The sequence below is a fragment of the Amblyomma mixtum genome, chromosome 3 (genome assembly GCF_055824585.1).
Source record: "Amblyomma mixtum isolate Tamu chromosome 3, ASM5582458v1, whole genome shotgun sequence".
NCBI lineage: Eukaryota > Metazoa > Arthropoda > Arachnida > Ixodida > Ixodidae > Amblyomma > Amblyomma mixtum.
Window position 1 is genome coordinate 59,245,238 of NC_143014.1, and position 21,938 is coordinate 59,267,175.

The following is a 21,938-nucleotide window of genomic DNA, read 5'->3' on the forward strand; positions in this document are numbered from 1 at the left end:
GGTCGGTGACCCGCACCGAGATTGCACGGGGGGCGCGCTGGGGGCATGTACACCGGCTTCGTGACCTCCGCTCTCTCCGCGAACGACGACCTTGGCCCGAAGCTGGCTCCGCGCCGTGACGCTCATAATTTGTCTAGCGCGAAACAAATTTCTCCGCTCGTTGAGGCCGCAGCCCCCGCGTGAGACAACCGGGGAGGCCCTTGAATGGGCGCCAAGAAAGCGATCGCCCGCGTCACCGCTCAGGCAGTTGCTTATTTCGGCCCCGGGCCGAACGCCGCAGGTCGCGCCCCGCTGCCGAGGGGCCGCCGGGCCAGCGCACTCGCGGCGGACACACTGGGCCCACGTGCGTACAGGTGGGTCGCCGCGCGCACCCTTTGTTCGCTGCGGCTGGCCATTTGCTTTGGCCGCGCGAAACGCTGTGGCGGTCATTAGCGCGTGATGAACGCAGGCGTGGCGCTGCTCCCGAGTCGACGCGGGAATGAAATACAGACAACGCACGAGACGCATCCCGAGAGAGCGAGTTCCCCTGTCGTGACGCCAACAGTCTTTGCCAGGACTCACGCGGGTGCTTGCCACCGATAAAGAGAGCTATGAAACAGGACGAGCAGCTTTCTCACTGCCATTGCCGGGTGCCTTGGCTTGGAAGACACAAGGCTCTATAGCGATGAGGACGAACGCTGTGTTTTACCCAGGGGCCTCTCCGCGAGGCCTTAATTGTGAGCCCCGACGCGGCCGCCTCAATCCGGCTTGCAGGTTGGCTCCGAAACGCCACCCGCCCTCCCCGCGGATGGCACTCGCGGGGAACACAAGAGACAGCCTTGTTCCCATCGGCGTCTATCGAGCACACATCTACTGAGCTCCCTTTAACATTCTTCGAGAAAAAGATACCGAACAAAGTGAGCACTGTATTGCGGCAGGTCTTCTACTCATATTTTTCTTTATTTTTTGCCTTCTAAAGCTTAAATTCGGGTGAATTCTGATATACATCTTTTTTTAATTGAGAACGAATTGTTTCGTACGACAAATGTTTCCTTTTTTTTCCTTGTGTGTATATCAGGAAGCGTTCCATCAGTACTTGGTTTACAATGCTTCCGGTTTTATATTTATCGCTCACATGTCCCTCTTATTGCTCCCTGCGGTAAGAGAACAGCCAGCTTCCCCCGGGGATGCTAGAATGTTTCATGCAAATCTGAATATGAAGAACAAAATATTATAATTTACATTGACAAACGTAAATTTGCATCGAACTGTATTGCTGATGGCAGCTCGTCAACGCGCGTTTGCTTGCAGCGAGCAACACCCTTCCCCTGCACAAGGCATTTTGAGCTAACTGAGAGAGCCAGATGCGTGTACGTATACATTACCATGTCATGCCTATAGATGTCGAAGTCGTTTTAACGTTCACAGCGTACGCGAAGGCCTATTCTGCGTCATTCTGTGAGACGGCCCACAAACAGCCCCGTCGGGTATCTGACTCCGACTACATTGAAAACGGAGGTTGATATCAACGCTCGCTGTTTTCCGCGGGTCCGTACCTCGAGGGTAGGCGCCTGTGTAAACTTCTGGCAACACCTTTATATCTGGTTTGCCGGAATTCATTTCCCTATACACAAAGCGCGATTTAACTGGCGAAAGGCAGCCCACAAAGGCTGACGTAAAACGAGAGGAAGAGGACAGACTACTATTAGGACGGAAAACTTGGCGAGTCGGTTGGTACCAATCCATGGGGAAGTGGCACAGCTGCTTGAAAGAGATGTCGGATGCGATGCAGAAAGCCACTTGTGTTTCATGCCGTCTGCAATAGCTGATAAATAGGTCGCGGTTATGACCTGGGGTGGCAGTTGATTCAGTGTTACAGCTTGCCTGAGAGGCTCACATTCGTTCCCATATGTTTATTTGAATGCAGAGTATACACTGGTTTACGCAATGGCTGTTCCTGCTTCGAGCTTGAATTCAGTGCGTCTTAATTAATAAGAGTTAACTCGCTTTCAAAACCATGCGACGTTGTGCGCTTGAAGCTAACGCTTGCGTCCGCTAGTAACCAGGAAGTTCACACTATGCGCAGCTGCCGTATTTGCTCGTGTAAGACCCGCACTTTTTTTTCCCGAATCTTGCCGGGTGCGGACCTTGCACGAGTTAAGGCCGTCGTATGATCGTTTTTTGTGCGGATTCCGCAGGCGCGCGGTTCGCACGCTTTCAGCCTGCGTGCGGACGTGGGGCGGAAGGGTGTTGTACGATCACTTTGCTGCTTGCGGGCGAGCCGGACGGTTCCAGCGTGCCGATTGGCGCTCCGGGAAGTGGCTCCCGTCTAATCGCGTGCGGCGGTAGAGACATGTGTTTGTAGAAAAACACGCAGATATCCTGCGGCCGCATTACCCTTATTAATAGCGGCGTTCTCGAGTCGTTGCGTCAACGTTTCTTTTGCTGCGGGATTTACGTCGAACTGAAAATCGTGGTCGGCTGTGATGGCATGGATCTCGGTTCAGCCGACCCTGACGGCCGCGAGCCAATTCGCGACAAAACTTACAACATCGAAGGCGAGTCTGATCATCTGAAGCGATGTCGTGGGAAAACGATACGTATATGGACCATTTCTATCCAAGAGACTGAAAAAAGCGTCACATCGCAACCGCGTACTCCTCCTCATTCGATCGCTATGCTCTCACAATGGTCTATGATTTATGCCCTGAAATAACAGAATGCTGCCTCCTCTGAAAGTTACGCTGTCCTCACGACTACAGAACGACGACGCGATTCTTACTGCGAATTCTCGATTGGGCCACGCTACAGTACAGGCTGCTAACAAACGTCCGTAATTATAACCGGGATCACCATCATCATCAGCCTGACTAGGGCCACTGTAGTGCAAAGGCCTCTCCAATGTTTCTCCAATTAACCCTGTCCTTTGCCAGCTGCGCCCCGCGTCCCCGCCAACTTCTTAATCTCATCCGCCAACCTAACTTTCTGCCGCACCCTGCTACGCTTGCCTTCTCTTGAAATCCACTCCGTCACCCTTAAGGACCAGCGGTTATCTTGCCTTCGCATTACATACCCTGCCCAATCCCATTTCTTCCTCGTGATTTCGACTAGGATGTCATTAACACGCGTTTGTTACCTCACCCACTCTGCCCGCTTCCGGTATCTTAACGTTACACCTATCATTTTCCTTTCCATAGCTCGCTGCGTTGTCCTTAGCTTCAGCTGGACCCTCTTTGTTAGCCTCCACGTTTTTTAGGGTTGGTTTGGATTATGGGGGTTTAACGTCCCAAAGCGACTCAGGCTGTCAGGAATGCAGTAGTGAAGGGCTCCGGAAATTTCGATCACCTGGGGTTCTTTAACGTGTACTGACATCGCACAGTACACGGACCTCTAGAATTTCGCCTCCATCGAAAATCCACCGCCGCGGCCGGGATCGAACCCGCGTCTTTCGGGTCAGTAGCCAAGCGCCATAAATACTGAGCCAACGCGGCGGCTGTATGTCATTTGAAGAAAGTGTAGGGTGGTTAGAGGACAGACCCACGCGAGAGTGTGGATTATTGCGGACAGGATGCAAGTGAAATGGCGGCTCGAAAAGAGGGAATTCCAGAACTCATTTTAAGGCTCCCGGTCAAAGCACGTATACATGTATGTCGTCGTCGTCAAAAAGCGTCCATGCACCCAAGCGTGACCGGATGGCGCGAGGACGGGCACACTGCACTGGGTGTCGCCTCAGGGGGCCAGGATCACGTGTCCACCCCGTGCGCTTCCTAAACAAACAGGGCGAAGGTTCCCGGGAAAGGCGAGCTGGTGTTCGTAGTCATTTCGGGTCCGTGCAGCCGGGCGTAACCGGCGGAAGTGGAAATTGCGTGCAGGGACCCCGCAGAATCTGCATCAGTCTGTGCGCTGTCATGATGGCATGGCACCTAGCACTGATTTTCCGCATTGTAAGTTGTGTAATTGCCGCTCAATTCTTCATTGCTACATAGGGGCCCGATAGAAAGTGAATTTTAAAGAATTACCTATCATTTCAAATGCTCCAATTCCTTTGGCGCAGGCCAGCAGGAAATATGACTGTAAATATATGGAAATAGAAATATATATGGAAATATACCAGGTGTCCCAGCTAAATGTAACCAAGCTTTTAAAAAACACGGGATGCCCTAGCCGTCTGAAACCAACTGAGGGTTCTTTAGAGTCGCGTGGCCTAGTCTGCAGTATTTTTTTCGTTTTTCAAGGTTAAGTAATTAGTTAAGCTTAATTAGCTAACTTTTTAATTATTGACTTGATGAACAAAGTGTCAATGGAAAAGTTGTAGATCGCTTTGAAAAACAGCTGATTGAAACATTTGCAGCAAGGTACTATTTGGTCAAATGTTTAGGGGAATCCCCCAGGGTGGAGTAGATTTGTAATAAGGGAGTAATTACTCATTGGCATCCACCCAAGCGCAGCCATACGGCTACAAAGGAAAGCTATACAGCTTTCTCAGAAACTTCGTAGTTAAAGAAAAATTCGTCCTGGTCCGGGGTTCGAACCCGAAACCACCGCCACACCGGAGCAGTTGCTCTACCAATTGAGCTAACCGGGACGGCAAGCTTATGGTAGGGCGAGAGCGAATTGATCAGTAACTCGAAGTGGGAAGAGTGTTGGTCAAATGTTTAGGGGAATCCCCCAGGGTGGAGTAGATTTGTAATAAGGGAGTAATTACTCATTGGCATCCACCCAAGCGCAGCCATACGGCTACAAAGGAAAGCTATACAGCTTTCTCAGAAACTTCGTAGTTAAAGAAAAATTCGTCCTGGTCCGGGGTTCGAACCTGAAACCACCGCCACACCGGAGCAGTCGCTCTACCAATTGAGCTAACCGGGACGGCAAGCTTATGGTAGGGCGAGAGCGAATTGATCAGTAACTCGAAGTGGGAAGAGTGTTGGTCAAATGTTTAGGGGAATCCCCCAGGGTGGAGTAGATTTGTAATAAGGGAGTAATTACTCATTGGCATCCACCCAAGCGCAGCCATACGGCTACAAAGTTACTGATCAATTCGCTCTCGCCCTACCATAAGCTTGCCGTCCCGGTTAGCTCAATTGGTAGAGCGACTGCTCCGGTGTGGCGGTGGTTTCGGGTTCGAACCCCGGACCAGGACGAATTTTTCTTTAACTACGAAGTTTCTGAGAAAGCTGTATAGCTTTCCTTTGTAGCCGTATGGCTGCGCTTGGGTGGATGCCAATGAGTAATTACTCCCTTATTACAAATCTACTCCACCCTGGGGGATTCCCCTAAACATTTGACCAACACTCTTCCCACTTCGAGTTACTGATCAATTCGCTCTCGCCCTACCATAAGCTTGCCGTCCCGGTTAGCTCAATTGGTAGAGCGACTGCTCCGGTGTGGCGGTGGTTTCGGGTTCGAACCCCGGACCAGGACGAATTTTTCTTTAACTACGAAGTTTCTGAGAAAGCTGTATAGCTTTCCTTTGTAGCCGTATGGCTGCGCTTGGGTGGATGCCAATGAGTAATTACTCCCTTATTACAAATCTACTCCACCCTGGGGGATTCCCCTAAACATTTGACCAACACTCTTCCCACTTCGAGTTACTGATCAATTCGCTCTCGCTCTACCATAAGCTTGCCGTCCCGGTTAGCTCAATTGGTAGAGCGACTGCTCCGGTGTGGCGGTGGTTTCGGGTTCGAACCCCGGACCAGGACGAATTTTTCTTTAACTACGAAGTTTCTGAGAAAGCTGTATAGCTTTCCTTTGTAGCCGTATGGCTGCGCTTGGGTGGATGCCAATGAGTAATTACTCCCTTATTACAAATCTACTCCACCCTGGGGGATTCCCCTAAACATTTGACCAACACTCTTCCCACTTCGAGTTACTGATCAATTCGCTCTCGCCCTACCATAAGCTTGCCGTCCCGGTTAGCTCAATTGGTAGAGCGACTGCTCCGGTGTGGCGGTGGTTTCGGGTTCGAACCCCGGACCAGGACGAATTTTTCTTTAACTACGAAGTTTCTGAGAAAGCTGTATAGCTTTCCTTTGTAGCCGTATGGCTGCGCTTGGGTGGATGCCAATGAGTAATTACTCCCTTATTACAAGGTACTATTTACGTAAAGTAGTTTTTTTTTTTGCCGGCCTTTAACCGTAACTTGAACAATAAAAAAAGCTTCCACGTGACAACCGTGCCACTTCAATGTCCCAAGATGCACGTTAGAGAATAAAATCCTGTTTTCCCGAAGTCCTCTCCTCGATGAGACTTTGGGTGCACATTGGGGCAGAGATGCGAGCGAGCAGCTGGTCACGTGATAACTTTCTTTTAAGGCCGATAAATGAAGCTACGTAAATCGTACCGTGATGGAAACAGAACTATTAGCAGTTTTTCGAGGCGATCTAAAACATTTATATTGACACTTTTTTCCTGAAGTCAATAATTGAAAAGTTAGCTAACTAAGCTTAACTAATTCATTAACTTTGAAGAATGAAAAATACTCGAGACTAGGCCATGCCACTCTGAACAACCTTTAGTTGGTTTCACTGGACTAGGACACTTCATCTTTTTTAAAAGGTTGGTTACATTTAGCTGGGACACACGGTATATGTAGTGGCAGCAGTAACAGAACTTTATTAATCGGAAAGTGTGTGGGAGTGAATCACGAGATATTCGGGTGGGCTCTCATCCAGTCTGGACGTCAGGTGGCTACACGGCACGACCTTGCAGCGACCTCTTCGGCTCTGCCCAACACAACGTGCAATCAACGTGTCGACGATTAAGTAGACTAATTGGATTTGTCTGATTTTTGGCAGTTTAGGGCCCTTTCATCAACTCAAGAGCCTCCAGGCCACTGTGCCATATCTGGGCAAATTAACGCGACTGAATGAAACGAAGAGACCAAGTCATTGATGCCGTGCTTGCATGCGGAAGTCGGTGCACAGGGCTCCAAGTGATGATAACCGACTATCCGACGCCCGGTTCAAATAAAAGCTCACATTTGGGTTGAGAAGAAAGAAGCGTGAAGCTATCACGGCTCTCCATGCATTTTGGCAGTGAGTTTCCAGTTATATCTTGAAAACGTAGCAGCACGAAAAAAGGGGGAGAAAATAGACACGGGTACGACAGGACATATGCTGCACCTGTGTCTATTTTGTCCCCGTTTTTTCGTGCTGCTACGTTTTCAAGATGGATCAATACCAACTGGCCCAAACTTCGGTGCTTTTCCAGTTATAGATTGCATTAGTCGAAGTGCTTCTCTACTCAAAATTGCAGGAGAAGGCTCCCAAGCGGGAAATTTATCCAGCGAGGCGCCAAGCTTTGCTTGTTGCGAGCGCCTCGGTAGCCCTGCCGACGGCGCAGCGTGACAGCGCTCGTACTTACAAACGTGGCAGGGCGGTAGTCGATTCGACGCTGCTAAGTGCACGCTCCTCGCGGCTTGCTTATCGCAGCGACGTAATAAGTTTTCACCAGCGCGGCGTGTTCGTGGGATCCCTTTTCGGGAAGCAGGCGGCGCCGATGATCGTTTTTACTATAAGAACCGGGAGCGCAGGTGCACACGACCACCGTCGTGGTGGAAGATGTTTTCTTTTTTCTGAAACGCAAAACCAACGAAGATGCTCTTTCTAGCAGATCGCAAACCACTGTGCAGGCTATGCGAATCGACACAGCCATTTTTTCGAAATTGGTTTGATGGCAATGGTTATTGCGGTTTCTGTGGATGTGTTGTTCATTATAGTGTCATTTCTGCTATTTTCTTCTTGCTTATGTATTCTGCCCACTGCGACGCGGAGCCCTCTCGTACTACCGCATTCAGAGCGAAGACATCCTCCCTGTTTGCAAACAAGCGAGGTGGCGCTGCAGTCGCTAGCGGGCTCGCGGTAGGCAAGAGGCCAGGGAGCAGCGTCGAGTTGAGGTGGTGCAGCGCCCGTTTTCAAGGCCTGTAGGCGCGTTTTGAGTTTCTGAGAATCATAGCAATGGTTGATGCTTTCAAGTTAGTATTCCTCGAAGTACACGAGCTCGCGTTGGCCATGTACGGCGTATTTCGCCACAGTGTATTGCATTATGGCTAGAACGCGTTTCTGCCGCTGGTTTCTACTCTGGGCATTGAATAAAATAATGTGTTTGACACTCTACAATAGCCAGAATGATTTTACTTCGGGACAGTAGTGAGGGAAGCACCGGCGTTTTTTCGGCAGAGCCGACGTGCGCTCACCGTCAGTTGACACACGTGTCGCGCAGTGCGAAAAGTGAGGACAGCGTCGATCGTGTCCCGATCTCATCTGTCTCGCGTAACCGCTGTTTTATGCGAAGCATACTACTTTAGCTACCACTTCAACCCTTCACCGTGGTTATGCGCCTCCAAACACGTGATACATGACGTCACACCACGTGACACGATGACGTCACGACAGTAGAGAAACGGGGGCCCACCTCGCGCCGTCGCTGTGGTTGTGCGCCTCCAAATCACGTGATACATGACGTCACACCACGTGACACGATGACGTCACGACATTGCAGAAACGGGGGCCCACCTCGCGCCGTCGCTGTGGTTGTGCGCCTCCAAATCACGTGATACATGACGTCACACCACGTGACACGATGACGTCACGACCGTGGAGAAACGGGGGCCCACCTCGCGCCGTCGCTGTGGTTGTGCGCCTCCAAATCACGTGATACATGACGTCACACCCCGTGACACGATGACGTCACGACAGTGGAGAAACGGGGGCCCACCTCGCGCCGTCGCTGTGGTTGTGCGCCTCCAAATTACGCGACACGATGATGCTTCGCATTCTCCAGGCTTAACCAAGTTAAGCCTCAGCCATTTTTTTTGCAGTCAGATCAGGCACCTGCCAGGCCGACTTCTCTCTTTCTTAAACTGGTCGCTTTGATGAAAAGTTTGGATTCCTGAAATTACAATCTTTCCTAGCCCTGGGTCTTCTGTTTGGCAACGAAAAATTATTGCAAAATATTCAGTAGAAATTCATAAAATTACGGTTTTTAGATATGTGGTCGTCAAAAAGTGTGAGGTAATGGGGCTTCTGATGGTCCTAGCACGTCGCGAATTCTGCGGGTTTCCGACGACGGAGCACGACAATGGTAGCATCACTACGAAGAAGAGGGATCAGAGGTTTCGTTGATTTCAGTGCTGCATTTCTTTGACGAAAGCGAAGAGTCATAAACGAGGGAATAAACTTAAAGGTTTGCTTTGTGATCTACCACATTTTCTGCGATTAGCATCACTCACCACTTCGTAAATTTGTAACGAATGGAAATAGAACGATTCTATTTGTCGCGAACGATTCCAGAGACGTCGAGGAGTGCATTAAATCTCTCGATTTTTTTCCTACAGGAGCCGTAGTATGTTAGTTATTTTTGCAAGAAAAGTTTTCATGTGCCTATGCACGCATAAGTACCGAGAATCTTAAAAAAAAAAGCAGTAATACCGCCATCATAGAGAATAGGGCATCGGGAACATGCTGGCATAAAAAATTTCCGCACTTTCTACTTAATTATTCAAGACCCGGGGTGACTTGACGAGGATGTTAATTACAATTACCCAAGAACTGTACCAGGTATAGCTGAAAATAAAACGCATTACTGAAATTAGCAGAGCAATTTCATATTTGCACCAAATTTGGTTACATATCTCATGCATCAACAAAGAAAACACTTTTCATTGCCTCATCCCCTGTCAATCTCGCTACGTGCCTCTGTTGGTAGCCCGCCTGCGGTTGCTTCTTTCTAATCAGGTTTCGCGATCATGTACTACTTCATGAAGCAGCTTATGACACATGCATGATGCAATGAAAAGCGTATGGCTTTTAGCACACTTAAAGTAGGCTGTTCGAAGCATGCCAAGGTGACCGCGCAAGATTGTCACAACTTACCAGACTTCTTTCCACTAGAATCAAATAATTATGTCGGTCATGTTAAGAAATAGTTTGAAGTATATATTAAATGCCTTAAAACGCGCCACTATACGCTCGTATAACTTCTACACATGTTAAAACATGCTGTGCTATCAACAAAATAACGCACTCCTTGGTGATGGGTGACCCTGCCGGCGCCCGTGCACACCAGCTCAGGGTGATAAATATGTGCGCAGCTACATATATGCTTTTTTTTCCTTGCGCAATTTCAAGCGTACCATGCTGTTGTTCAGGTGAATAAGCGCGGCAATTTCCCTGCTATGAAGTACGTTGACTGGCAGCGCCGGTCGACACCCAGACCTCGCGCTTTTACCACCGCGGCCCATTTCCTAATGCGGTATTTATTTGCGAGAAACCTATTAAGGCTAATCTAATTTTCCGTTTCCTGATACTACGCGGATCCAACAGTGACGCAGCAGGACAGCACATGCTGATTCTGCAGTGCGCAGGCATGATGCAGCCGCCGGTAGCTGCGGCAGCTGCGGTAGGCACGGGCAGGCGGAACCTGTTTTGCCTACCGCACGAAAGTCGCTACTGACATCAGCGCCACCACATCTTCGTGACATCGTGGGGTGAAGGAGGTCTACAGGGCTTCTTCCGCTTCCGTACTGAAATTACCTGTGTCGTAAAACAAGGTATAGACTTGCGATATAGCTGTTTGAGCTAGCACAGTGAAGTTTTGTGGGCCCTAAGAAAAAAACAGTGTAAAAGGACGAAGGATGCGGAAAAAATGGACACCACAAGCGCTGATTCGCAGCTGAGTGTTTATTCACAACACGCAGAATAATTACGTACTCTGAAAAAAAAAAGAAGGTACGAACAGATCAGCAAAGAAACAGAAGAATTAAACGAGGTGCGTCTAGACATGAACACTCCCTTTCATGCAGGACACCTAACGGGTCACTAACACATGTGTGCTCGTTCTTATAGATATGATAGTCCTCTGACACCTTCCTATTTAACTGATTAGGATGCCAAAGAAAAATTGTGGTTTGGTTAAGAAAAGGCTCACGCCCACGCCATCCTAATCAATTAACGAGGTAGATGTGAGAGATCTATCACATTTGTAAGAAGGAGCACACATGTTTTAATGACCCATCAGTTGTCCCGCATGAAAGGGAGTTTTCATATCTAAACGCGCGGCACTGATCTGTTTTGTTGTTGTTTTGCGTATACCTTTTTTCAGAGTATATACTTATTTTCTGCGGTTTGTGAATAAACGCTCAGTTGCGAGTACAGCGCTTATGGTGCCTATTCTTTCTACGTCCATCGTCTTCTGTTTTTTTTTTTCCAAGGTGTTATACCAACTAGCTCAAATGTCGGCATTACTCAAGTTTTGTGGGTACGGAGGTTTCCGTTTGCTGGGTCCTTTTTTTTCTTGTGTTCCTTATCACATCCGCCTCTGTCTTTCCGAAATTCTGGTTACAGTCAAAAGAAAACTGATGTCGACCATCCACTAGCTGCATTCCCTTACCTGCCGGAATGTCATACTGTTCCGAACGCGTATACCTTGCATGCGACGGGAAATGAACAGCTGAGACAACAACGAGCGCAGTTAATAAAGCGCTCCGGATCCCCGTGTAAAGAAGAATGGCGGCGAGTATTCGACCTACACTGAGGTATATGCAGAAACATAGGGCGCGACCTTTGCTCTCCTTTGCTCTCGTTTTACGTCACGCCGCAGATGGCACGCCCGCCCCCGGCCGACACGTCCGCCCTTCCGTGGGGATGCTTCCGCGGTTCGAGTTTTACGTGAAAAGCGGCGATTTCTGACAGGCTGGGGCGTCGGCCTTGCATATTCAACGAGAACGGCGGCGCTTCGTATGCAAATGTTGGGAGTTGAGTTCTTTTGAGTGAGCCCCGAGAGGCCCACCGAAGAAAACGCAAGGCCTTGCTAAGTTTGAAAGGATTCTTTACGCTACTGGCGACAGCACGAAGCTGTCGCTCTATTCTTCATCTATTGTGAGAGAACACGGGAGATCTATAATCCGGTGCTAGGTCAGGATGCAGAAGTGACACCTCGTGGGTAAATATATCGTGATGTCAGGTGACGTCAGTGGTGATTGAGTTTGCTGCGTTGATTGCTTCATTTATCAGGGAAAGCTTGTGTTTGTAATCAATCGGGTCGGAGAAACACCGTGTAATAGAATGCCGCAATAGAATACGGAGCCACCTACGACGTCGAGTGTCGCAGGCGGCTCAGTAATGAGAGGGCAGCGCCGCGACGCCGTTAGAAGCCATTCGTTCTGTATCCAAGTCGGTACGACGGGCCTCGACGTGTTGCTCTACGTCAGTGATGATTGGGGCATTACGCTTGTCAGTCGTGAAGCTGTACGCTCCTCGGGTGTACTCCTGTTCATTTTAAAAGTACCGGTTTCAATTGGGTACCAACTTTTTTGTCGAGGGGCTTCAGCGGTGACGTACTAATCTGTCTCATTCGCAGAGATAGTTTAATTTATTTATTTTTATTTATTTATTTCATCAATACTGCCAGCCTTCAGGGAAGGCCTGTGGGCGGTACAGTGAAGAAAATGAACGAAAAAGAAGGAAAAAAACGCGCAACAAGAAGCACATGGGTTGCTGATTTCTCTATGAAGCCAAGCCTCGTTTATCATCACTGTGTGTTGCTTGTACGCCAGGGTAATGCTTTCCAAGTCTTCAGACTAATTCACAGTGCTTCGTGGATTAATGTTCAGGCAACAGAGCGCTTTTTGTTAAAGGTTTCAGTTCATAGCTCAGGGCTTTCGCCGGTCTTTCTAACAGAAACCCTTTTATTTTCCGTATCATCCCATTCGAAGTTTTCCATCAATTTTAATTTTGTCATAGATCAACTTGGCTTTGCCGCCATTTTTTTTTTTCAGAATTCTGATGTGCTCTGCAGTAGCTTCTGACGTTTTAGTCCGGTTGGGGCTGAGAAATCTCCTGAAATTGAAACATCTTCCCCTTTAAGCTTACGGCAGTTCTTCAATATGGCCATCTTTTCATGGTGGTCAGTCAGCTTTATAATTGTGAGTCGCTGTTTATTGAGCTGCTGGAGGCCTATTCTGTGTGCGTTCAGCCGAGGAAATAGCCGCACCAAGAGTATTTCCGAAGAGGTCGTTTACCACTTTTTCCGTCAGATCGTCTGCCGTTTCACCTTCCTCCTCTAGCATGCCAAACACAATAATGTTGTTTTTAGCCTCGATCGGTCTTCTTGTCCTGTTAGCCTATTTCCAATAATTCGGACGGTTTTTTTCCAGCTTAAACACTTCTACATTAACTTCCGTAATATATAGCTGATGTGGCGGCCTCAACAACTTTAAGCTTGGATTCAATCTCATCGAGTCTGCTTTGGATGCTTTTCTGTCCGTCAAGTAAATGAGTGAGCAATTCCTCTGTCGTGTGGCCAGGGTTCGGTTCTACGTCCCCACACAACATCAGCAGAGATTGAGCAAGATGGCGAACACTCAAGCATAGCATGCAAAGGCTGCGTGGGCACGTCAGCTGGAAAAAAAACATTGATTGTTTGATTTCACAGTACAAGCAACGTTACCTACCTGCATGAAGAACAGGAACGAATTTAGCCTCATGTTGCCAGGAGGCCAGCCCACTTAACTGTCGTAGCCAAGGCGGGCTCTTTATAGCTGTCGATGATCCTCGGTGTGGTGACGCCCAGGGAACAATATAGTGCTGCTGGTGATATGCGCAATCTTGAGCTGGGGCGGGTGCGATGATAACCGGGCGCGCTACATCTTGAATAGCGCCGACCGTCACTGTCGAGTCAATAAGGAACTGCATGAAGAACAGGAGCGGATTTAGCCTTATGCTGAGAGAAGGCCAGCCGACATGCACTTCTTGAGAACCTTTTAATTTGACTTCCATGTGAGTAACGCCCGAGAAATGCACCGTGGTGAAACAGAGTTTTATGCCATTTGACCCCCCCCCCCCCTTCTAAAAAAAAAAAAAAACGCTCACAGAAACGCGTTTGATAGGCAGTTATTTCACTGTGCTCACAGGTCAGCACAATAACTTGCAAGGTTCACCTAGCTGTGCAGCGATGCCGAACAATTAATAATGCCCAACCAAGGACACGTGGAGATCGCCGCATCACTCACAGTCGGTGGTGACTGCCAACTTGGAGCTCGGGCCTTGTGAAGCTGCGATTCACGCACCTTTTGCCCAAGCCACCTTCTCTCTTGTAAAAAAAAAAAAGTAAATCAACCTCAACTTCAACTGAACAGTCCATTGAAATCTGTCCCGTGGCCCCTCTATGAAACAATTATGTTGCGATTGAACTTTATGTAATCGGTTGATAGCGACGTATTATAAGCACATCTTAGAAATGGGCATGTATGATGCCATTTGCGACGCACGTTACCGATATGGATTTCCCAATAATCTTGTGTAACTGCTTCAGGCGCATGGAATAAGTTCACCGGCATGTAAGGATTGCATCTGCGGCGTTTGTGGTATATAATCTACGTGACGTAAACTTAGTGGCACTTAGATAACATGTGGGCGAAAGTGAGGGGTCAAACCTGAAGCGGCATCAGTTGGCAATCGAGAAAACTGTGTCACGTCACGCCACCCTACTGTGGAAGAACTAATGAGTGAGTGACCTTTTGTCATCGGTTAATAACGATGTTTTATAACCAGATCGTAAAGAAAAGAAAAAAGTTTCTGCACGTTATCAAGCCTTCTGCGTGCAAGTTGCCGACATGAACTTTCCACAAAACTTGTATAACTGTTTCGAACGCACTAATAAGATTACCAGCATATGAGAGTTGAGTCACTGGCATTTGTCATAGAATGTTCACTACTCGAATCCAACTTAATGGCGCTTGGGTTATATTTAGTTTTAACTGAGATTACGATAAAACCTGCAGTTGCATAAACCTCTCCCAGGCATTTCGGGCGGGCCGAATGGGTAGTTCCGACAAGAGACAGTGGGCACTACGGTGTACAGCGCAATCTATTTAACTCAGTGCCTTTTATGTTTAATAACTTGAACTTTCCGTTTTACACTACGCTGAATAGATCACACAACGAGGTGGTGATCGGAGCTATAAAGGACACGTCAACGGTGATGCCATAGCCCGCAGGAAGTTTGTGTTTTTGCCGCCTGGAGGGCGAGTTCTCCAGCGAAAAGTGCATGAAATCTTGAAGCCACTTTTCGCAGTACGTTTTATTAACGCAAGCAAGACTTTTTGTTTCCAATCCGTACGGGCTAAAACACTTGTTGTCCACTGTTGCCACTCGGGAAGATGCCGAGGCACAGCACTCGCTGTCACTTCCTTGTCCCCGAAGAGTAGGGAGGGAAATCTTGAGTTTTTGACTTCCACTATGAGGAGTCCGTATAGTGCAATGGGAGGGCAGGTTTTCGATAATATCAGAGCATCCGCTGCACTTGCTTCTCTGCGACAATTAATTTTTCGTAAGGTAAATTAGCAAAAAAAAAAAGCAGTTAAATCGAGAAGAGGTGCGAAAGCATGTGTTTAACCTGGTTGGCTCATGGTTTTGCTTTGCTGGATCGTCAGCACATCTGGCGACGATACCAGTTCGACAGTAATGTTGGTTGATCAAGACGACTTGCACTGCACATCGCGAGAGTATGTTGCAGTTTAACAGGGGGCATGATCGGCTGCCTTTTTTCTAGCCCTTTGTTGCTTAGATGTGTTGCGTTCTGATGTATTAGCTATGTGCTCTGCATTAATTGTTTTCTTGTGCCTCGTTGCTTAGGTGTGTTGATTTGCCACTGTTTTCTTAATATTTGCAGATAGCTCATGTACATAAAACATTGCATCGTTGTAATAATTACCATGTTGGAAAAAAGGAAGCGCGGCGATAGCATAGTGCTCTCGTGCACAGGCCAGCGAAGATGATCCGTTCGCGCCGCCGCCGGCTCGAAACCCAGTCGCAGCAATATCTATTTATTTATCCAAGGTCAGGCTTCAGCGATGAAGCTGCTTTTGCAGGTTTGGTCGGGAAGTAGAGCTTTCGCTCTAAAACGAACCCAACTCATTTTTTTTGTTTTGCGTGTATTGTTGATTACAACCCCAGAGAGAAGAGAACATCTGTGCATGCAAAAGGAGCGTTGGCACGTCGCCTTTTTGTCTGTTGACGAGTAAGTCGACCTCGCAAGGCGTAATAAGAAAAAATAAATTGTGGCAAAACTCAGCCGGCGAATACTGCCAGTGCTATGCACCTCACTTCCTAAGTCTTCTATAATTATTTTTACTTTTGTTCTCCTTTTCGGCTGAACACGCAACAAAAAATGTCGGCCATGGCCAATCAAGCGAAAGCCCATTTCCTGTTCGCCGTGTTACAAAACGGGATTGAAGAAAAAGAAAGCGAAATTAGATCAGCTCACTACGCGACCTGCTGGAGTGCGCGACAAAGGTGAAGGCTGCGCAAAGCGGCCGGGACGTTCGGGTGAAAAAGGGCGCGGCGGGTATGAGACAAGCGACACGGGAACGCGAAGCCTGTCAGCGTAAGGCGCCAGCCACGTGTATCGACGCCCGGTTTCCTTTCCCTCGTGTCTTGACTCCTATCCCCTTTCTCCCTTTTGTTTTTTTTTTCTTTTCCGTTCTCGTCCATTCTTTCTTGGACCCTTACATCTAGCGAAACGACACATGAGGGCTGTCGCTACAGCGGGGATGTCAAGGCCCTTAATGCCGCGCTCCCCGTTCGCGCCGGCTGGCATCGCCTTCGGCGGCCTCCATGGCTCCCGCCGGGAGAGACAGACAGGGGAGGGAGGAGGGCTCGCGGGAAGCCGACTTTCTTTTGTTGCCCTTTCTTTCTCCCCTGCAAGGACTGTCGAGAAGCGCATTTGTTTGCTGTCATTTAGGCCGTCGCGGGCGTAAAAGGCAGGACTCATTCAGCGCACCAAGGGGTAAATATGGTTCTAACGCATCGCGATAAAGAGACGCAAAGAGGTGCGCTCGGCAGAAGTGACTCGTTTGCGAAGCTGTCGGCGCTGTGCGCACGATAGTGGGAGGCACGTGGGGAAATGCAATGCCGCTTGTGAATTTGTGCCCTCGACGCTTAAAAATAGTCAGCCGACCGTTCTGCATTTTCAGGCCATTAACAGCGCACAAAAAGACAAGGGGAAGAAAGAGACACAACCAAGCGCTTATAGTTTGCGCTTCTTTCAACTAGACTTCACTGGGCGGCCACCTACATACGCCAACCCCTGGCCGCCCAGTAAACGTGAGTTCAGAGTAACCACTTTCCCGTGTCAGCTTCTCTCCGCCCTGAGTCTCCATCGAGCGCTATTAATGCCTCGAAATGGTCCATCACAAGCTAGCCCAGACCACTTCCCTCGTTCTACAGTAGGGAGATGGAAGCAGCGGCAGGAACCGAACGATTGCGCTACTTTCTGGGCGTTCCAAATTTCTCCGAGAAAAGGATGGCATTCACTTGTCTGGCGGAAAACGTGCTGGGAGGGCCGCATTTCGCAACGATTCATTTACCCGCTTTATTATTTGCTGGTTTTTCGCTGTCAGCTTCCGTCTGTGACGCCAGGATTGAAAGCTAGCAACAATGTTTGTCGGCCCACGTATAAAAGGCGGTATGGCCGTCGTCAAAAGGAAAAAAAAAAGCGAACAGGAAAAAGAAAGAAACTGCACGAAATGTGACCCTTTGGCACGGTGTACATTTATGGGCCTATTTAAAGCTCATCCCCAAGAATGAGAGCTTTTTGCGTGGGACTATGCCAGGCTGCCCACTGGCACAAAAATTTTAATTGGAACGGGAATGCACAGCTGGCGACATTCAAACTGGGGGAAAAGTAGAATAAACTGACAAGAGGAGACTGCTGTTCGCGTAGGGTCTCTGAGCAACTGCAGCGGTTATGAAAGACACTGTGATGCGGCTCCACGGATGCATTTCGGCCACCTGGCATTGCCTAATGCTCGCCGAGGGGAGAGTTGAAAGGAGGGGTGGGGATTTCCAAAGGGCAGAAGTGCCCTTTCGAAATACAGCCACAGCAGGCAGGATGTTCTCAGCTTCGGCAGCAGAAAGCGCTCGCCGTTGCTCTGCCTGAAGGGTAATTACGGTTAAACGAGTTGGGGCGCTCCCTATTTATTTCTCCGCAGTAACTGCACGCAGTGCCCAGTTGGCACGAAGGAGACCGTATATTTGGTCTGGGCACACTTTTCTTTGTTTCCTCAGCCATCTTCCACCGACATCAGTTAAATGAGGCGTACAGGGGGGAGTCGATTTCGATTCGGGGTGTGCAAAGTGCAGCGTCGGATAATAGCGGCAATACGTCGCTACAGCGGCCGACTTAGTGACCGTATAATACGAGCCATTAATCTGACACATCTTTCAAAAAGTGGGTACGGCCCGTTACACGTTCCGTTCGGTGAACATATTTAACGACGTCTGTTCCTTTAATGGCAGCTGTTGTGAAGTTATACACTATTCCGAATCAATAGGGTGCTTATCATGCGCCCGCATGGAGACATTTCTTTGTCGTCTTTGTTGTCTTCCGGTTCGATCTCGCTCCCTCTATGGACCAGCGGTAAACGCTAAGCACCTGTTGTTACTAGGAGTCACGTGGTGCCTTGAAGTACTGAGAGAGCACCAAACGCTTCGTGATAATTGGCTCGTACGACGCTATCCTCGAAGACGGTTGGTACAGTGCCGTTTCAGGCGCAACGCACCAAGGAGCTTTTAACAATTTACAGCAATACAGTCCTTCAGGACAAGAAAGGGCTTTCAGTTCACGGAGTTCCTTGCAATTCACTATAATAAAATTTAGGCTGTGCCGTCCAGGCGTTGAAACCACGAGCTCGCGATCAGTAGCTAATCGCGTGAGCAACGTACCGGAACTCAGCCTGCAAAAGTGCTGTGCTGTCATACAAGAACACTTGAAGCGACATTTCGCTCGCGATATTTTGCGGCACAGACGTTTCAATAAAGAGCGCTCTCTCTCAGAGTACTTCGTTTCCTGGGCTCTTCCTTTGAGCAGCTTAAGAGATTGAAGGCATTGCTTCCCACGGCATCAAGCGGCGAACTGTTCGGAATACACTTATATACACACGTCTTTGTTATGAATTGCCCGACCAGACCGTCTGTCGCATGCTTTGTTTCGCAATGCACGCAAAGTAACACATACGGTATAGTCAGGTGCATATCAACTTATTGTCACCATTGAAAATGAACTGGACTCCGAGCGCGTGAATGTAAATATGATATTAAAAAAAGGTCAAGTTAAGAAGTCTTCGTGGCTTCCGCCTTTGTGCATAACGCATAAAAGCAGGAATCGACGGATTATGCGAATCAGGTTTTCCCCTTCTTGCGGGCCGCATGGAAATCAGCCCCGGATTCAATCTTTGCAAGCTTCGCCAACGGAGCTCAATAGGGAGGGGTGGGATATTCGGCTTAAAGTCAGCCCGTCTGGGATCTCTTCTTACGCATGCGTAACAGCGCCCACTCGCAGATGAATCCGTGGGAAGGCAACAAAAACGACGCCAAATTCGCTCCGTCTTTCATTATCCCGGCTCAAAGCTCATCAGCTCATCCAGAGATCTCGTGATTACCCCGCGCTTGTGCCGCGGCGTTCCCTCCTCCCTATTTCCTCCTTATTCTCCGCGTTATTCGGCGTATAGGCTGCATGCAGCGCGCGGAGAGAAGGGACGCTGCAGGCCTGTCGCATTCTTCACCGAGCTGACTGAAACAATAGGAAAAGAGGAGGCGGCTGGTCTCGGTCGGCCAGGAGCGGTCTCGTGAATTTCGGGCGTATGCTAATGATCCGCATTCAAACATGTCGACTGCGAAGGAGAGCAAGCGGCTCTCTGCATGCTGGCGCTCGGACACGCGTGTCCGTCGCGGCGACGCCTGTCGGTGGCGTCACGGGGAAATGGAGTCTGCTGCGGACTGCTACAGGACAAGCCGCTTTGAGTCTTGACCAGTGCGCGACGGGTGACCCGGTTTAAGCGTAAGGCTCGAACCGCCCTGTAGTTATTGTTTCGTCGGCGTTCGCCTGTAAGAAATGAACAAATCAGGTATCGAAATTTCTAATCCGAATTTCGAGTATATCGATCAGGGTAACTGTTTGGGCGAGTTGGTCGCTCTTGACGGCGAATGTATAGCGCTCATAACGTTTTTATTAATTTTTCGTAACTTTTCGTTCGTAAGGTTAATTCTTATTCGATTCGAAAGCTCTGTTCTCAGTGAATTTTGAATAATCTAAACGACACGAATATTCGGGACAAATCGAATATACGGAACTGCATTCACAAGTGTCTGCTTTCTTCTTAACGGACAGGGCCCGGAGAGTTTAAGCGACAGCCACACAGCAACATAGCGGCATCGCGCACCGCATGCTGTCGACCGTATGCTGAAGCTAATCGCGTTTTGTCGTATACAACCTCCGTCTGTGCTTTTGATTATCTAGTACGCCGCCCACTCTTGTCACGGGGGACAGAGGTGATTGCAGTGAGCCGTCTGCAAAGCGGAGAAACGAAACCGAAACGCGTGGCTCCAGCGCCTTCGTTGGAATACTTTGCTCGGGATGCTGGAGTAGATGGTGCAGTACATGAGGTTCACTGCTCCAGTGCCCGATGTGCGCTGCGTATTACGGAGCTCCTGTCAGAGAAAAAGAAGAAAAATAGAAAAAAAACTAAGGGGGCGCTTAATTATCCTTAAGTGTTTCGCCTACGTTCCCGTACTGTTACCTGTTCCGCTTCTTTTTTTTTTTTAAGCATGAAATGCTTTTAGCTCCCGTTGTCGGCATTGTGGTGAAGTCACGCCGAGACCGAGAGCCATCATCCGGGCACTGAAACGAGAACATCCGGGCACCGTACGAGATTTAACGAGATTCAACGAGACTCTCTAAGCCCTCCTACGGGACCGGCATACAAGCGCCGGTTGATCTCCAAATGAGTCACAAAAAATAACTGCTGCCAGTGTCTTGTCAATGTTTATCAAGATATCAGTCGAGCTGTGCATTTGATAATGCACGGAATTATAATTTCCGATTTCTAATAACGCGTGGAAAAAGCACATACATGCCACAATGCACTTCGTTGTCATACGTGATCTGTTAGGGGCTTTGAGAGAAGGCCGCTTAGAGAAAGAGGGCGAGAAGGGCTTTCGGCGGAAAACTTTCGCTCCCTCCCCAGGGATGGCGCTGCGGTCCCACACTCACGCACGTAAAAGACCGGCCGCTTGGCCTTCAAGCCCTTTCCCCCTCTGGCTGGCAGATGTATACACGCTCGCGGAGTATTCGAACGCGCTGCATATACATTCTTGTCAGGCCTGCGTCTCGTCGTGTCCGCGTACGCTTCTGCATCGTCCTGGATTTCAATGCCGCCACCGTCACAGCTGCTTAAGCCGAGCAATGGAGCCTGTGTTAGGCCAGTAAACATTTCATGCTTACTCTACTCTTGGTTACGGGAGAGGCGCAATATTTTTTTTTTTTCACCATGTTTCTGTAGACTGCAACTGCCTCTCCATGGCATCTCTACCACCACGTGCCCATCCTGGATACATTCGCCGAAGCCGTTATCGACCACTTCATAACTTAACACTTGTTCAATTTGATTTTTTGTACCCACCCCGTACGTAGTACCCCGAGTGACGGCATTGCGTTAGCATAGCTCTTCTCCTTGAATTTGATTTTTCTTCTACTTCTTATTTTCTCTTCATATTTTCTTCCATGTATTTCTTTGCTCGTAAATTGTTCTGCGCTCAACTTTGCTGAGCTCTTTGCAGAGTCATTCGTAGTCATTTTCATACTCGCCAAGTCATGCTTAGTCATTTTCAGTTTTGCTGAGTCATTCTTAGTCATTTTTATTTTTGCTGGGCCTTTTGCGGTATTATTAGCCATTATCGATTTTACAAAGTCGTTTCTTCGCTCCGGTTCTTCCCGTGGCTGCCACCTTCCGGCCTCCCCCTCCCCTTCCCTACAAGTGGAGAGGGGGATTATAGGACAGGCAATCGGCAAGGTTCGATTTTGCTAGGCTCTGAGCCTCGGGATTAGTACTCTCGCACTAATAAATCTCGTCTAGCAGCGTTTTTGTTGTCCTTTAGTCGGACCAAAGCGAACGAAGATAG

General features: G+C 48.7%; 1 protein-coding gene and 1 long non-coding RNA gene across 3 annotated transcripts in view; one reads left to right on the plus strand and one right to left on the minus strand.

Annotated features, from left to right (window-relative positions):
• LOC149350334 (uncharacterized) overlaps positions 1-21,938 on the minus strand; it is a 183,446-nt gene that overhangs the window by 97,944 nt on the left and 63,564 nt on the right. Inside the window, exon 2 of the long non-coding RNA XR_016290329.1 lies at positions 13,433-13,667. This is a non-coding gene — a long non-coding RNA (uncharacterized LOC149350334). The remainder of the gene's footprint in view (positions 1-13,432; positions 13,668-21,938) is intronic.
• LOC149350335 (uncharacterized) overlaps positions 1-21,938 on the plus strand; it is a 165,326-nt gene that overhangs the window by 74,821 nt on the left and 68,567 nt on the right. The window lies entirely within an intron of this gene.